This window comes from Tinamus guttatus, unplaced genomic scaffold (assembly GCF_059628265.1).
Source record: "Tinamus guttatus ecotype Peru unplaced genomic scaffold, ASM5962826v1 Tinamus_guttatus_pri_ptg000027l, whole genome shotgun sequence".
NCBI classification, from domain to species: Eukaryota; Metazoa; Chordata; class Aves; order Tinamiformes; family Tinamidae; genus Tinamus; species Tinamus guttatus.
In genome coordinates, this window is record NW_028288561.1 from 2,625,891 (window position 1) to 2,643,935 (window position 18,045).

Genomic DNA, 18,045 nt, shown 5'->3' on the forward strand with positions numbered 1-18,045 from the left:
AGCAATTTGCTTCGCTACCAATCAATAGTGAATCCAGTGTAGTCTGTACACGATTATTCAGCCAGTCTCCTTGTTCCTGGTTCACAAAACGTAAGTTGGGACCCAACCCACATTGCAGGCAAAAAATTCAGATGAAGGTGCTGGTCCTGCAAAAGTTCATATAGGCTGCAAATGTGGGATTGTCTGCAGAAAAGTTAGTCGTTTGAGTCTTTTCAATAGCTCTCACCAAAAAAAAAACAAGCCAAAAGGTGTTGCAGGTTGTAGAATGACTGTGTCAAAAAGTGAACAATGAGCTGAATGTCTGAAATAGCCCCGGACTCACAGGTGTGGGTTGGGGGACCCAGCTGTTTTTGAAGGATTAAAGTGCCGGGTCCTGACGACAGGAGCAGCGTGGCGGGAGCAGGGAAGGTGCAGCCAGGGCACAGCTCCCTTGGCCCCAATGGGGACCTGCACATCTTGTGTGTGCGGAGTGTTCTGGAGAGGGCTGGGATGCTCTTTTCCATCCCCATCATAAGTCCAGGTCTAGTCGCTGGTGGCCGACCCTGCACGGGCAGCTAAAACCATCCAAGACCCAGAGGCGCCCACACAAAGTGAGCAGTTGTCCCCCAGACTGGCCTGACAAATGTCTTCTTACTCAAGCTGTTGATTCAAAAGTCTAACTTCAAGAATTGGAAAGGGGTTTATATCATTCACATTCCTACAACAACATTGTTATCCTCCAATGTAATGGGTTTTTTTTTTTTTTTTGCTATCTGTAAAAATATTTTTATATATTGCCTGTACTACGGTAGTTTAGCAATAAATGAAAGGATATTTGCTGCATTCACTCTTGGTTCTTAAATTCCTTTAATCTCCTTTTTAGGAGGGTGCCAAGGACCTCAAGGTCTAAACAGCCGTGATGAAACTGCTCAGGGGGCTTCTCTGCGTGGGGGAATTTCAGTGTGGAGTAAAGAGGGTCCCAGTCTCCCTTTGCATCAAAAATCCCAATCAGTTACTACTGATGACACCGATTCATACCAGGAAAAATTTTAACAAGCTCCTTCCTCTGCCCTTATTTTCTTATTTTTCCTGGTTTTTATTTTTCCCCAGCCAGTAAAAAAAGCACCAAACAGTGCACAACAACAGGTACTCTTCTGCTGAGGTTGTGCCATTATACAGAGATAACTTCCATCCGAGTAAACGTCCTTCGGTATCAGTATATGGTTTATGGAGATTGGAGATGTGCTCCATTTAATTTTTGTTCATCTAAATCCCAACCCTGTATTTTCCTTCAAGAGACACTAAAAGATACATTTTCAGACTGCTGTGCTGGAAGGCTGCCCAGAGCCCATTATATCTCGGTACGCGTTGGGTTTATATAGTGTGCAATTAAAGACATTTACCTTAACAAAATCAATATTATCCTTTGCATTTAAAAACAGTCAATTCAAACCATATTTGATGCATTTGTTGGACACGGAGCAAGCGCTTTGCTTTGCTTATTCACAAAAGCCTCGGAGCGAGGGCCATGTGGAAGCGCTTAACTCCCAGCACACGGTACAAAGGCTGGGACGCTCATAAAGCAGACAGGCCTCGCCAACAAAGGAGCTGTTACTGGCTAAAAGAGAACATTTTATGATGAGCAAATATATGGCACTCAGGATTTTAGCTTTATTCAGCAACAGGAAAATTTAAGTAACTTAACCTGGAAATTCCGCAGTTAGGGGCTGCGAACTTGAGCACCTGACGTGATGCTCTGGCTTTAATTTATATCCTGGGTCCAAATTAAAACTCTACACCAGTACCCCCAGATTTTTAGTCTTAACGGTAAATTTCCTGGATTTTGTAGACTTAACTTACGCCTTCATGCCCCTTCAACAGAGCTGGCTTTCTTTTTTGGGGGGGAGGTGGGGGGATAGGGAGGAGGGATGGTTTTCTTTTCATGGTAGCTGTAAGGAAGAAGGATTCGTGTTTCTAATGAACATCTGGGTTTGGTAGGGGGCTGCCTTGCTCGCGTGCTCCATTGTGTAAATACGTGATTTACAAGATTTAAAAAAAAAATAAGAAAAGCAAATCGGTGCATTTACGAAGCTGCCTTTGGTACCAGCTTCTCGTCTGCAAACCTCGCCGCTGGTGGCTCAGGTGCCCATCCTACCTGCTAATCAGGGCTGCTGCTAATAAGGAAAAGGAAAAATTGTCTGTTTGTTCCTTTTCCAGGTGCTCCCACCTACCTCGGGGTTGGCCTGGCTGCTCCCAAAGCAGCCCATGGCCTGCTCCAAGTCCCGCTGGAATTATTTTTGTTGGGCAGAGCGTTAGGGCCGGGATGCCGGCAGCGCAGGAACGGAAGGGGACGGCTGCTGGATCAGTGCAGGGACTTGGAGTGTCCACTCAACCTCTAGCAAGTGTGTGCAAGGTGCATGACCATGCGCTGCAGCTTCACTCTACCTAGCAAACATTCCCATCCAAAATGGAAATTAAGTGGCTTCAAGCCTAAGGAAAACATCCCTGGGAAATACGGCTTCATTAGTGTCATTTCAGGCGGAAGCCCAGGAGTATTCCTATTAATTCACACAGCTTTCAGAGCTCATTTATAAAACGAATTCATTTTGGCTTGTAGCACAGTCATTTCTAATGTTTTGCAGCCAGTAGCGCAGCAGATTACTTGGGTTTTATATGGTGCCTCTATAGGAGCACACTTGATCGGCCTCAGAACATGTGTAAAAATTGACCAAACTGTCCCTGTGCATATTAGGTAAGACTATGGGAACACAACAGTGTTGTAAATTTGTTTATTTTCTCCACCATTGGCTACAGTTCAGTCAAAGTGAAGCAGCACAAACTGGCAGGGCATTTTTTTTTCCTCACTGTGATAATAAGATGTTAGATTTACCTTGTTCCCTGTGGCCACTCTTAATATACCCATTTTTTGGCTGAGAGCTTTCACCAGAGGTCAGGCTGGATCACTGGTCAGGTGAATAACTCACAAGGTCGCATCAGCCTGAGTAAAAATTTCATGGGATTTTACCAAAAGTCAGGCACTATCAGGAAAACTGTCAGGACACCTGACGTCTAAGCCTAAAAGCAGATTAATCTCTAAGATTTTCCATGTTAAGACTTCATGAAAAGAAATGAGAGGGAACAAGAAAGAGCCTGTTTTTGGGGCTGAGGTCTCTAGGGCCCCTCAGTTTACCATTAGCACCCAAGAGCTTCGCGTTCCTCAGGCTTTTCTTTCCTTTTCATTCCCCCCATCTGGATTCAAACATTTCTATAAACCAGGATTCTTGATACCTATACATGGAGACCTTTAGCAAGAAATCATTTTGGCTTAATTTATCTTAAATATATATATATATATATAAATAAATATAATATATAAAATAAATATATAATATTTATATAAAAAATATAATATATTAATATAATATATATATATATATATGCACATATATGTGCATAGAAACTAACTGGAAGGCAATGCTGTCGGTGAGCCAGGCCTGTCCTCCCTTCCTCCTCCAGGAGGTTTTGGGTTTTCGGGAGCGGGTGGGCGATGCTTTGCTCGCCCTTGGCACCGCTCCCTCCAGCAAAGCGCCGTTCCCGTTCCCGCAGCGTCGCTCCTGGGGCACACGGAGGACGCGTTACCCGTGTCCAAGGACAGCCTTTCCCATGGGAAGGGCAGGGACGGCGGCTCCGTGCGGGACGGCTCCCGCCGCCGCGCTGCTGGGCTCCCGCCTCGCGCAGCGGGTGACGACAGGAGCTGACGCCTTTTCTTTTATTAATCTCCTTATTAAAGCGCTATTTGCTCAGCTGCGGCGATGGCTGCGCCGCTTCCTGCCCCTTCCACCCCTCCTTCCCGCTCCATCCGCGCTGCTGCTGCTCCCTGAGAGCCCAGAGCCCCATTTCGCAGGGAGAAGAGGTGCCTCGTGGAGAGACCTGGGATGGGTTTGGAGACATCAGCGGTTACTTTAATTATCTCTATGTTTTTAGCAACATATTGAGCTAAACATGCTCTTTTTTTTTTTTTTTTTTTTTTTTTTTTTGACTAAGGAGCTACATCTAAAGAAGAGCCACTTTTTTTTCCCCTTCTTTTTTTCTCCATTATTGCCCAGAACTAATCCGCATCCACCCTGTCGTTACAGAGGTGAAACTGAGACACAGCGAAGCAAATCACCCCGAGTCCCAGGCCCGGCAGCTGCACTAACTGCGACTAGAAACCAGATCTCCAAAGCCCGTGTCCGGATCCATATCCCCGCTCCACAAATTCCCAAGATTGAAGAGGGCCGCAGGGCTCCCTCAGTGAGGAGCAGCCGGGGGCTCCGCGCGCTGCTCCGGCACCGCGGCCCCCGCTGCCTTGTTGCTGTTGGCACCGGGCGCCCGGGTGCGCTGGGAGGACAAACACCAGCCCTGTTATTCTGCTGCGCTCCTGATTTATGGCTCCCTCCAAAGCACATGGGAAATGCATTCACTTCACTTACCCTATGTGGTAGAAAGTGGGATTTCAAGAACGGCCAAAATACCTCTTGACTTCGCTTGCAGACACAGCAAATTCCACATTCATTTCCTCTTTGATGGGTAGAATATTTGCATACTAATGGAAAAGGGACTAGGATGTTGCTATGAATGGAGATTCAGGGGATGTTTCCCACCCCGTGATTAACACATTTTTGTTAATCAATGTCCCATCCCAGTCTTGCTTTTCCAGCAGCTGGGGGTGACACCCGCGTGTATTGACATTACAGCTGCATTACACGCTGCACCGCTTCCCTGCTCCGGCCCTGGCCGGGCAGGACTCCCTTTCCCCTGCGGATCGGAGCTGGGATGTGGAAGCAGGTGCTCAGCACGGGCAACACGTGGCAAGTCCCCGAGCCCTGGACACAACCGGGCTGTGTGGTCAGGGGACAGCACAAACCCCAGCACAGCCGGTCCCCGAAAAATACACACATTCAACAGGCAGTGTACACCAGGGAGTGAATCCGTACTGACAGGCTGATAGGAGCATGTTGTGTCTTTATACGGATTTGGTTCTGGTCCCTTTTCTTTTGCTTTCGCTGGAATTTATCTACATTGATGATGCAACGTGGCATTAGACACTTCTCCCTGTGCAGCACCACGGCCGAGATGCAGGTGCTCAGTCCGGATGCTTGAGCTGGGACCCGCACAAACTGCAGGGGGGATTTCCCAGCGTAGCCGCCTGCCCCGCGCCGTCCCGCTCCGTCGCTGTTTTCCTGGCTCTGTTCTGCTTCCAGTGAGCACTCGGGGACCGCGGCAGCCCCAGCATTTCATCCATCCCGCTGCCCTGAACTCACTCACACACTTTGTTCCCATTTGACTCGATTCTATTTCAACCATAGAAGATTTTTCCTGCTCACGTACAATAATTGTAGCATTAGTCCAGTCCTTAACGAAGAAGCATTCATGTCCCCAGCGCATCAGTTATCCTCAATGGCAGCAATTACGGGAGATTCCACAGGAGGGAGGAGCGGGAGCCAGAGGGACCAGGAATCGTGTCCCGTTGGGATGCAGCAGCCCCTCACCTTCCTGCAGAGCCCACCCCAAGGCAGGGAAACTGAACATGGTCACTCCAGGAATATGGGCTGGATCCGCCAGGATCCCTGCTGCGAGAGCCAGGGGAGTGGGGCTGGCACGAGACCTTCCCTGGACCTTTGTTCAGCTGATTAATGTATCATAGTTTTTCTTGCTCTTCGCTATATAATTTTCGATATCCCACTGGAAAACAGCTTTGTTCCTCCCTGGGAGGCACAAGCCCCAGCTGGAGAGCCGGCACCTCGTCCTTGCACCGACATGCCCAGAGCGAGCATGCTGGAAGCATCGGGATGGTGCTAGTGCTTTACTGGAAGCATCGGGATGGTGCTAGTGCTTTTCCAAATCTTTCTTTTCTTTTTTTTTTTGGTTAAGCTGCAAAAAGAGAAAGGGGGAGTGGGGAGAAGGAGAGGAGTTCATCCCATGAAACATATTTCTTGGTTGCTGAGAGACATCGGACTTTAAATCTCCCTAATGAATAAGCACAGCGTGTTTAATTTTGTTTATGAAAACAGACGGCTTGTGATGGCAAAAACCATGAGTCAGTGCCCGGCCGGAGACGCTCCCGCGGAGCGATGCCCAGGGAAGCAGGGAAGCCGGGAAGCCGGGAAGCGTGCGGACACACGGGCTCTGCCCAAACCTGGGAGCTGAGCAGGGGCTCAGCCTCTCACCTACCCGCAAATGAAAATAAAAAAGGTTCCTTGCCAGAAGGTTCCTTTTGGAACCACTGCAGCAAACACTGAGCATCCCCTCGCTGAGGAAGGCAGGGGGAAGCACGAGGGGTTCCTCACCATGGCCTCACCTTCCAGCTGGACATTAGCTGGGAAAACCTGTAGGAAACAACCCACCATGGCAAAGACGAGCAAAGTTCTGCAGGCTCAAGGTCCTGCAGGGCGGGTGCAACCACAGGGAGCAGCCCATCCGCGATGGCTCCGGAAAGGACCGGGCTGAGGAAACGTGCACAAAGCGCAGAGGGTCCTCAGTTCAGCACCTTCCAACAGCAGTAATGATATGTTCAATTAGAGTTTCTGTTTTACTGAGACACACATGAAGTGGAGCCTTGGATCAGTAAGTAATGGCAGGTGATGCTAGAAGTCCTTTTACTGCAGCTCACAGGCAAAGTCCCATAAAAATATAAAAATTGTTATCTGAGGGCCCAGGTTGCGATTTGCCATTTTATCCTGGCACAAGGAGGTCTCAGCCCTTCATAAAGGTCACAGGCAAGACACTAATACCAAGAAATAACAGTGAATAATAATGTCCCCAGCTGATCCATTTGAAGGCATTCGTATCCATGCAGACTTCGAATTCATGGGGAAAAAAAAAATGTATTAAAAACTAGTTCTCTGGTCTTAAACTTGGCTCAAGCCAACCCCTTAACAACAAAACACCAAAAAACCTAAGCACTGTAGATTAGTTGGCTTTCCACCAACCCAGTCTTGATTGAAAATCAAATGCAGATGTGAGCAGAAAAAAAAGCAGCAATTTCAGCCCTCCCAGCAGCCGCCTGCTGTTGGCACGCTCCAGCAAAATATCAGTGCAAACTGGTACCGTCTGGACCACTCCGTAGCCTTCGTGGCAATTACGAGGCCAGCATGTTCCTGCTGTCCCCATTAAGATAAACAGAGCTTTTCTGCAACAAAGAGAAGGAGGGATTAAGGCAAGAAAGGAGAAAAAAGGACTCGGATGGGAAAGCTTAGTTTTCTTACAGCTAAAGGGTACGCATGCAACGCAGTGCAAGGAGTGACCGCAGCAGCCAAGGAATCCGTCCCCTGCCTGGTGCTGGCTTGGGAAGAGCCCCCCTCTGCATGGCAAATGGGGCAAACGGGGAGACAGGAGCACTACACACAGCTCCGGGCTCCTGCCCTTCAGAAACGGGGCCGAAAGGGAGGGTTTGATGGTGATAAAAGGCGTTTTGTGCTGCGCTGGCGGAGCAGGGTGAGTCAGAGCCCTCCCAGGCTCCCAGCCCCACACAAGCACCAGCCCAAAGCAGCCTCTGTTCGAGCTCCCCGGCTGCAACCTCATGAGTGCTGTCCTGGGACAGGGATCTGTCTTCCCTCCGGCTTAACTCTTCCTGCAGGCTCCCAATGCACCTTTAGGAGCTGCTGTGAGGACAGCGAGGCTGGTGGAGAAGCTGGTTGCCTTTAGGAGCAAGGGAGAGCACGCTGCCTCCAAACCGATTTCATGGGAATGATCCTATTTATCGTACAAGTTTCAGCCTATTCCAAGCTGCCGTGCCGAGGTGAATTCAACCCGAATTTCAGTGGCAGGATTTGCCTTTGCAGGACCGGCCGCCTCGCTCGGCTGCTTGCAGCGCCCATCGCACAAGTTACACGTTGTCTGTTGGCAACAAGATGTGCAAAATGGGAGCTGGCTCCGAGAGCCGCCCACCAACAACAGCAGAAATTGTCCTCGGAGCTTCTCGAGAAGCACGGCCAGAAGGTATCGTGCTCTCTCTTGCTCGTTGTCCTAATTGATTCTCTCTGGAGAGCAGAAACTTGGAACTTCTCTGCAACACAGCCTGGCCGAGCATTTTTTTAAAAAAGAAAACAATTAAGTCCATTAGAATGGATAGCCCAGAAGCATTAACTTTCATGCTTCGTTTTGTCTCATATATTGACAACAAAATAATCGGAGAACATAAATATCACGAAAACAGAGAGGTCGGAAAAAAGACCCTTGCATCAGAAAATCTTTCACCAACACAGCCAAGGATAAAATATCAGTCTGGTTCATGACTCATCTCTGAATCTATAACTATTTAAATACCAAAGTACTTTCTGAGTTTTATGCGGTCATGATAAATAGCAGTAGTCAACTGAATTCACATCCTTAAAGTGTAATATTTTAGTAAAGAAAGATTTCCATCGAGCCATCTGCTTTTTCTTCCTCTTGCTCTTTTTCCGTTTTTTTCATTATCTTGCATTCCTACCTCCTTTTTCTCCCAAGAGGGCATCCAGCCCCCAGAAGCAATCAGAACATTGCAGAGTCATCTTGAAAGAAATGCAGAATATTCTGATAATTTTAAGGGAATATCTGTCATACTCCTTACCTGTTAAGATGCTGTGTATGTCTTAGTGTAAAGAAATGCATAGGAGCTATGGCCTTATTGTTCAGCAATCACTATTACCAGCCCCAGAAAAAGAAGAACAAGAAGTAGCACTATTTAATTACAGCATCACTCCGAAAAAGAAGCTCTGCTCTCCTTTTGACTGCTCCTAGCACGTGCTTCACACAACAGAGCTGCAAGATGTGCAGCTTCCCAAGGGCTGGTTCTGATGGGCACCAGGGCTGTGTTCTCCAGGAAGGGAGTGAGAAGCAGCTCCTGCCTCGCTGTGCTGCAATCCCAGCTCCAAGCTTCATCCTCTTCCCAGCCCCGGAGAGGAGCCAGCAGCAATAAACTGATGGCGCTACTCCAAAAAATTGTTCTCGGTGGCTGCATTCTTCAAGGGGACTCCATGTGGAGCCACCGGCTCCAAATTCCTCCCCAGGAACTGCCCCTCTTGGGGACACCTCATCCCCAACTCTCCTCCAAGGAGCCATTTGCTCCCTGTGCGGGACAATTCCAGAGCCTGGGAATGAGGAGGAATGAGGGAGCCCGCTCTGGCTGCAACCCAAAACACAAAGTGCCTCAGAACAAAAACATGGAAAATTGGGCTTTTCCCCCCATTTCGCTCAGTGCTCCCTCTCCAATTTACACTTACAAACATACACGTAGTCAGTGTTAAAATAAGACCTAATTTATCATCATGCAGCCCTGCAAAGTGACGCACTACGGCAGTCTGCGAGTCTAACGCAAATATTATTCCACCTGCACTAACACACCTTGGCTCTGCGATGGCAACGGGGCAGGATGGCGCTATCCATTCTGTGGGGAACACTGATGTGTCAGAAGGCAGAGCATTAACACAGCTCGTTAGCACGAGATAATTAAAGACAGGCACCCTGGCTGGCCATCCTTCTCGTCAAAATGCGGATCTTGGCTTATTCAGGATTTCCCCCCTTGTCTTGATGCGCAACCGGCCTTTCCCGCTCGATGTTTTCCCGGCTCTTTGGGGTGCCCTCTCCCTGCAGCGCCCACCACGAGCCAGGATGCCAACGTTTCCTCCCTGGCATTTCACAGGTCGCCCTTCTGTGAATTGAAGCTCTCGCAAAAAGGGCAGTTTGGATTTCCAGTCCCCTGGGTTAGGAGGAAAATCCCCTTCCCTGAAAGCAGATCCCGAGGGCCTGGCGAGCACGAAGATGCTCAGGTCGCGGCCGTTCTCGCTTGCCTTGGGGGCTCCGGGCCCGGTGTGCGGACACAGCTCTTGAGTCCAGGCCTGGGATTCGTGCTGGAAACCCGGACTCCTCCATGCAGAGCCCTGATCCCACGGGAGCTGCGTGGGCTGCGCTGCCCAGGGCTTGCGTGAAAGCTCGTGGGCAAGTGAAGGGCCCGGGCTGGTCCATGGACAGCACGTGTGAATCCCCAGAGCTGGGTGACCTGGCACTCCTGAGCTTGGTGGTTGTTGACCCTGAAACCTAAGGATCAATATGACTGCAGTAGCAATGATTAGAGCAGAGCCTTCCAGCTGCTCTGGATTTGTCAGCCTTTACCCCGTGCCAGAAAGTCTCCCTGGTGCACATGCTAAATCCAGACCCTTTTGGTTGCCCTGAACAGCCCCTGCCTGATCCAGAAACCCGCTGCTTCCATCGGGATTCAGGTCCCTTTCTGCACCATCTGCCACCTCTCAGCTCACTCTCTTGGGCACTGGGTATCCATCAAATTCCCTGGCTCCACCACTTATCCCATGTGTCAAAACGTGCATCCGGACAGGAACACCTGCAGCATCCCAGAGGCAGCAAGGACAGGATAAGGAACCTGGAGCAGCTGAGGGCTGTTGTGGCCACCAGCCTCATGGGCTCGTGGGCGCTCAGTCCTTTGCTGCCTCCTGAGGGGGACGTGAGGGGACTCTGCTCTCCTTGTCCTCCTCTAAGGAGAGGCAGGGCCATCTGCAAAGCATTACCGCCCTTTCAAAGAAATGCTGCCTACATTAAGTAGAAGTATTTAATTAGCACTTCATTTAGAGCATGTGGTAAAGCTCACAGCCCCATTTTGGGCCAGAGATGATTTTCAGGGGTGGGTGGAAAACAGACAAAAATGCCAGCAGAGCAGCGCAGCTCACAAGAGCTGCTTGCGGCTCGTTCCTGCTTCCACGTTGCCACAAGCTCCACGCAGGAGCCGCTGCTGCTCCGGGGGCTGGGGCGCCGGGAAGAGGCCCCACAAGCAAATCCAAAGGAAGTCATGGAAACAAGGCTGGCAAGTGTCCCGTGTGCTCCCCATCACGTCTCCCACCTGTGGCTCGAGCAGGCACGAGCTCCTTGGGGGGCTGGATTAGACAGGGATGTCCCCAGGGGTCTGCAGAGGCTCCTGGGCAGCCTCCCGCCCTCTCGGGCGCGTGGCAGGACACGTGGCATGGCGGGACACAGGCCCTGGCCCCGGGGAAGCCCCGGTGACTCAGGGATCCCCTCTGAGTCACCAGCCCTGGGAGAAGCCAAGTCGCGGCTGGCCGGAGCGGGGACGTTTGCAGCGCGTGGGCGCGAGGCCGGTGTCACGGTCCCCCCGGCGCAGCCCGCGTCCAGCCTTGGCCGCGGGAGCTTCAAAGCCCAAACTCCCCAGTCTCATTTCATGGAACTCGCCCGTGATTCCACCAGCTCCGAGGAGGGGATGCGAGTGTCCGTGCTGGCCTGAGCGCTCCGCCTTGGAAGGAGAGCCAGAGCCTCAACCGCGAGCGCTTGCCAAAGGCGAGAGCGAGCAGAAAGACATCTTACAAACAGACCAGCAAAGCCGTCGCGCTGGAGGGATCTGGCTACGGCACCGCACACTGCGCGGGCTCATGTCTAGATCTGGCTGCCCTCAGGGTTTTGCATCTGCTTGAACTCGAGAAGAAGAAAAACCCCGACCCCAACCACCTCCTACCCTCCTGGTGCATGGGCACAGCCAGACCCTTCTGCAGCCACCTCTCTTGGCACTTGTTGGTGGACAAAATCTCTGCCCAAACAGCGTCCTGACACAGACCCAAACGACAGGTCTGGCATGGGTATCTAAAATAATCAGTACACAGAAATGCAGTGTGATATTATTAGAGCAAATCCGGTCAGAATTTTTAAATACTGTGACTGAACAACTAGATGGAGCTGCTCTGGTTACCTCTGCGCACGCATCGTTACATGTGTGCACCTATAGGCATAGGAATGCACATATATGAACTCTTCCTTGTCCCTGTATGTACAACCACTAGTAAAGCGGAGGTGACATTGCAGTGAATATGCACATATAGTCATTAATCACCACTTGCATACTTTATGTGCAGGATTTCAACAATTTTCTGTACTGTAGCAATGCACTATGCCATCTCCTTGTGCAAGTGTTCATGGTTAAAAGTAAAATTAGCAGTCTGATAGATTTTTCTCAATTACTTTAGCATATTTGCTTCAACTACTAAATTCTAACACAATATATATTCTATGTATGCCACTACAATCCAGTTATCGATAGGGACACTGTATGACACAGCTCATGGGCAAACAGCCCTCCTGTCACTTTGGTGATGGAAGATTCACACACACAATTGCAATGTTATGACTCTGGCAAGGACCATACCTATCTCTGCAACTTCAGAGACAATAAATTGCTAAGTCTGCTGCAAAACCTGAAGTTTGGGCTGAAAAATGACCACCTGAAATACATATTTTATACTCTGTGTGGTGCTGTCAAAAATGTTACAACTGTCTCTGTTGTGCATGTACATCAGGAACCCTGCAGTTGCATTTGCAAAGTAGACACTGCAGCCTTCCTTTTGGCATGTACTAATATTTGTCTGTAGCTACACAGGTACAGACAGCCTTTTTTTTTGGCAGGAAATTCTGAGCAGACTATTATTAGGGCCACAATAGTGGATTTCCTTTGGAAATGCAGTCCCTAATTTAGTTTCATGAGGTAGACCTGCTGTTGTCTCTAGCATGGGAAGTAACAGGAGCTGAGCTGGTGCCTGTCCAAAGGAGGGACCCTAGGGCACTGTGCAGGGGCTCAGGTGGGATGAGGTATCTCAGAGCAGTGGGAAATTTAGGGATTCTGCTCCAGCAAATTTTGAAATTTCTCTCTGGTGAGTCGTGGTGTGTGCCACCAGGCCAGGTCTCCGGGGCCTCTTAGGAATTTATACAGTAAATGCCAAAATGTAAATGCAGAAGATGGTTCTCCCGCTGTGTGCCACGACCGTGTGCCTGCTCACAGTAGATGCGTCTGGAAAAGGGTAAAATTGCTTTTTAAAAGTACATAATTGAGATTACGTGCAGAGCCCTCTTGGGAACAGCGCGGCTCCCGCCCGCTCGCGCAGGCATCACTAACCCAGCGTGAACGTTCGCAGCTGCGGGGCTGCACGGCGGCCCCGAGCGCCTCGGGGAGCTGGGGGCTGGAGAACCAGCGCATGGGGGAAAGGGAGCACAAGGGCGACGGGTCTCAGGGGGAAGAAACTGGATTTTCTTTGGCTGAAGACACTGAGATGGGCCATACTGAGGAGAGAGGAAAGTCATCCTAAGCCACGGTTCTGCTGGCTTTCCTTCTCCTCTGCATATTCCCTGGAAGATTTCCTGGTGGCACAAGCTGCCTCATGTGTATCTTGTTTATTGTTGGCCTGGATAACTTCCTTTGGAGTCAGCCCAGCCCCTGTTGGGAACATAGGAGAAATCTGGATTCATTTGAAATTCGCTTTTGGAAGAGGCAGGGGTGTCCCTGTCAACATGTCAGATTAGGAATGCTCCGTTTGGTTTAATGGAGCTGGCGTTCAGTTTAATCTGAAAGGCTCCATGAACTTCCATTGTCATTTATATTCTAAAACTCCAGAACTAGAGATTATTTTCCTTTTCTTTTTTTTTGAAGATAGTAAATTCTTATTAAATTGTATTTCTTTACAGTTTGACTTAAATTTTATTTCTTTGTTGTTTGACTCGATAAATTGTCTCCACCAGAGAGCCTCTAGTTATTCCTGTATAGAGAGGTCATTTATTGATCTGAAAGCAACATAATATTAATGATGTTCAAAACTTAAAAATGCACCAAAGAACAAAGAAAAACAAAGAAACAAAATATTGAGGTGCGACATCTGAAAGAGCAGAAACAGAATTATCTTTCCTGACACAGACTTCTCATGTAACTGGCATGTCAATTCAGACATGTGCTTTAGCATCCACTTCTATATAGTCAGCCTAATTATTCTCTTACCTCTCAGAATACTGAACACACTCCTTTTTAAAGGAGATGAACTGTTTTTCCAAGTTACTCCTGGATAATAAAAATATGAAAACAAACAAAAAAAGCAAAACCGACCAATCACACGCACTTGAGCAGGATGCTTCCAAACCTGGCAGCTGCATCTTGCTTTTCTGTCAGGTTTCTAGTGAATTCATGAAGATCTAGAGCAAGTCACACTTCTGGAAGACTTGAAGGTAAGAGGGCTCTCAAGCTCCTTTTTTTGCTTAGGTGAATTTTTGTTCAGGAAAAGCAAGATACCTGGGCTGGGAGTCAAAGTCCCATCTCTATGTCAGTATCAGCCCTTCTTACAATTCTCTAAATCCAGAAATTTAGAAAAGACCATTTCTTCATAAATCATACTCCTGCCTCTGGGTTAAACTAGACTCCTATTAAGTTCCTGGCTCCAGACACTGGGAATTGCAGTGGACAGAATCCAGCTTCTGATAAGCAAAAGCATAAGGAAGATGCTATGACAGGCAACAGATCCAGGCCTCCACCTTTTGGGGGAGATGGAACCTGCAAGTGCATTCCTGCGAAGCAGGACCTGGGGACACAGGTACCTCCAGGCAGGAATACACCAGGACATGCAGTGCGGAATGGCAGCACGGAGCCTGCTGTCCCGAGGGCTGTTTGCTCCCAAGCCAGGTTGCTCTGTCTCAACACAAGGGATTTCACCCATGCCGGCCACTCCGTGGCCTTGCCCACCGCCCCGGCACCAGGAAGCTCCGGGGGAGGAAACCTCCCGGGCCTTTCCACTCCCTTCTGCAAGCGAAAACAAACGGAGCAGCCCACAGACTGGCCAAAACTCAAACTGAACTGCCAAAACTTTGTCCCTAGAACAACTCCCCTGGGTCACCTCGCCTCCCCTCTCCGTCAGAACGAGGAGCAGAGACCCAGAGTGTTAGTGCGTCCTTCAAAGATGTTGGTTCTCATTAAAAATATTCAGTCCCCTCATTTCAATTCTTTTTCTCTCTCTCTTTTTTTTTTTTTTTTTTTTAAGTCTAAGGCATTTTAGATTTATAAATGCTAAGTTCTGTGTTGTCTGACCTAATTTTCATTCATAAATATGATGCTCGGTTCTCTGGGTGCCAATTCTGTACCGCCCAGCAGGAACCTCACAGCAAGAGTGTTTGTTTCCCATTTGTATGTGCATAAGCAATTACTGGAGACCAAATCCAAGTCTAAAGAAACTTGCCTGCATCAGAACATAGACATTTTATATCCCAGCTGGCCACGGACACACTGGTTGGTAATTTGGCGTGATAGGTAGAGTGACCTCAGTGTGAGCTGCGTCCCAAACCTAATGCCAACAGCAAGAAAGATTAATCCCCCAGGAACTGTGGGAGGTTTTTCTATCTCTGCTCAGTTTCTAGAGCCTGACACTTGTGTTGATGTCAACAAGAAAGAAAAACAGATGCATTTCACATGAAATTCTCTTGCAATGAGCTCTCTATAACCACTAGACCAACGTTCAGTTGGTAGCATTAGTTTAGTCCTCACTGGTTGTTTAAGTGCTAAAATGAGTTTTTGGTAGTATGCAAAGATCACTGCATCCCAAGCAAATCAAATACTGTACCGCTGTGCTGGCATGATACAAAAAGCAATCAGAAGGAGATGAGCAAAATAAATGACATGCTTTTTTTATCCTGAAGCTCTGTAGGTAACTTAGAATATACAAGTGAAACACATTATTAATAGCAACAACACTGCTGATTGTCTGCTTTTATTACTGCAGATATATCCAGGGCAGAAGGTATAAAACTGAAGGCAAAATGAAAAAGTTATGAAATCATCCCAGATTAAAATTACTGATAAGATGGGAGATGGGTAAACGTTATTACAAAAACATTAACCTCACTTTAAACAGATCAAATTCTTAAAAATATGTGTATCATAAAATGACTTGGATACTAGCTGTGGTAATAAAACAAGTTGTCTTGTTTGACTAAAACCCAGAATGCAGCAAATTCGCAGCTTCTGTTTTTGGAATGGATAAATTTACTGCATTTGGAGGGCACTGCGTTCAGGTTTGCTTTGCACATGCAGCCATGTTTTCAGACTAAATGTCATTTTCTCCTGGCTCAGCACCTAAATGATACTCAGAAAGCTCAGCAAAATCAGAAAACAAATATTCACTCGTAAGGCTTAGAACTAGGGCGAGTAAAGCTGTCATACATTTTTAATATTTCTCAGCTATTTTGAATGTGAATAGCCATCATTCTTGCAAACCAGGGTCTAATTAGATTCAAAAATTAATACTGCTTAAAGGTAAAACAGAAAAGAAGCTTGCGTTTCTGAGGCTTATTTCATTCAGAGGAGCCCTAGTTAACTTGTATACATTAATGAAATACAAAGCATGTATAAGTTTTATCCTTTGTAAACACTAATAAGCAGATACAAAGCTGAGAATTGAATTCCACAAATTCACAAATTCCACAAAATGCTCTATCTGCATCTCCCGAGAAGCCCTCGCCACAGCTGAGGACATACATAATCCATGCAAACTGATTGCACACGATAGAAATTTGGGGATATTTCCAAGTGAGAGGCTGCAGGTTGGTTGGGCAGTGCAGAAGAGCAGGAACGTTCCTTTCCCCCGCACCATGTCCCTCCCTGGCCTCCACAGAGACACCAAGGAGACACTTCGGCTGTAGCTGCTGAAGCAAGAGGCAGGTATGTGTAGGTAAGAGGAGGAGGAAAGCTGCCCTTCTGCTCCAAATACCAGGGCAGAAAATTTGTCCTACAAAACTGTCTTCATTTTTCAGGATTTTGTCATCTTTAGTAACATCTACTGCAAAGCAGAACACTGCCAAAGCGGGGAACAACAGCAAAGCAACCCGTACCCTCGTCTGATGTGAGAACCGATAGGCACACAATGTGACTTTGGCTATTCTCACCATATCTCAAAGACAAATTGCATTTCCATCCCATTTTCAGGTCTTTTTGAATGGGTTTCTTTGATGTTGGGATGATATCAGGGCTTGAAGGCACAGACTAATAAATAAAAGTGAACAGTTCTATTAAAAAGCCTGAGGTATTGAGCCAAATACATCTTATATCACTTTTTTTCATTGAATAAAAACAATAAATGATGCTGAAAACTGAAGAATCATAAGTCTTCCTCAATAGAAATATCTACTTTGGAAATCAAAAAGGAATTGTTTAGATTGGATTTTCATTACATAAAAGATTTCCCATTTTAGCGTCCTTAAAGTTTAAAAATAGCACTACGGTTGAAACTACAAACTAAATGTGTTCTATTTGTGTTAACGACAGCTCTAATATCAGGCTGCCTTCTTCCTGAGCAACATTTTTCAATATTTCCTTTTAGGCACTGGCCAAGACTGTAACCTTGAATCCAAACCTTTCACAGTTTTCTTGTGGGTCTGATTCAAATCCTAGGATCAAATTATTTCCTGGAATTTAAATGCTGCTACAATAAGTAAAATACGTATTTGAGAGAACAATCAGACTGGGATGTGTATAAATTCATTCAAAAAATAAATAAATAAAACTAGTAACAGCTTATGTTAAGATATAATGTAAGTCATTTTTAATTCAATGTAAATTATTTATAGTTTTCAGATTGTAACTGCCTACTACTGATATTTCAAAAAAGAGCAAAGTTTTTGCAAAAAAAAACGGCAAAAAAGCAAATGACCAGACAAAGTTCCTACCCAAGCACCAGAAACCTGAGTTTGTTCCCTAAGTAAGCAAATTTGCTCTGGATAGTAATTGTTTCTTCTGTGGGAGCACAAGGGAAAAAAGTCTTAATGCATGCGAGTAATTGTGTTCGATGAGTGGGTCATTCAGCACTAAGAGACCAGCTGGGAGTTGAAAGAGGAAGAAAGTTTGTTTTCCTCTTCCAATTCACAAAAAATGAGGTGCAAGAGGCTCCGTTCTGCGAGCTCCAAAGCCTTGGTCCACACGCTGACAAGCAACAAGTGCTTCAGTTTACTGACTACAAGTAATACTTCCCTTCTCTAATAAATGCATTTGTTTTCATTGCAAAGCATACTTGGGTAAAACTACTTTTCTTTTTTCTTTCCTCTGTGTTCAAGGTATTTAAAGGCAGCTCTTAACTCATACTTTTAAGCTGCTGCTTTTGTGGTTTTTGAATTATACTTCAGTTTTCATGCAAAAGCAATCCAACACAAATTGGAAGTAAAATTAGCCATCCTGTAAACAGCATGTGGCAGTTGTCATTTCTAATATAACAGAAATAGAAAACCTAATCATAT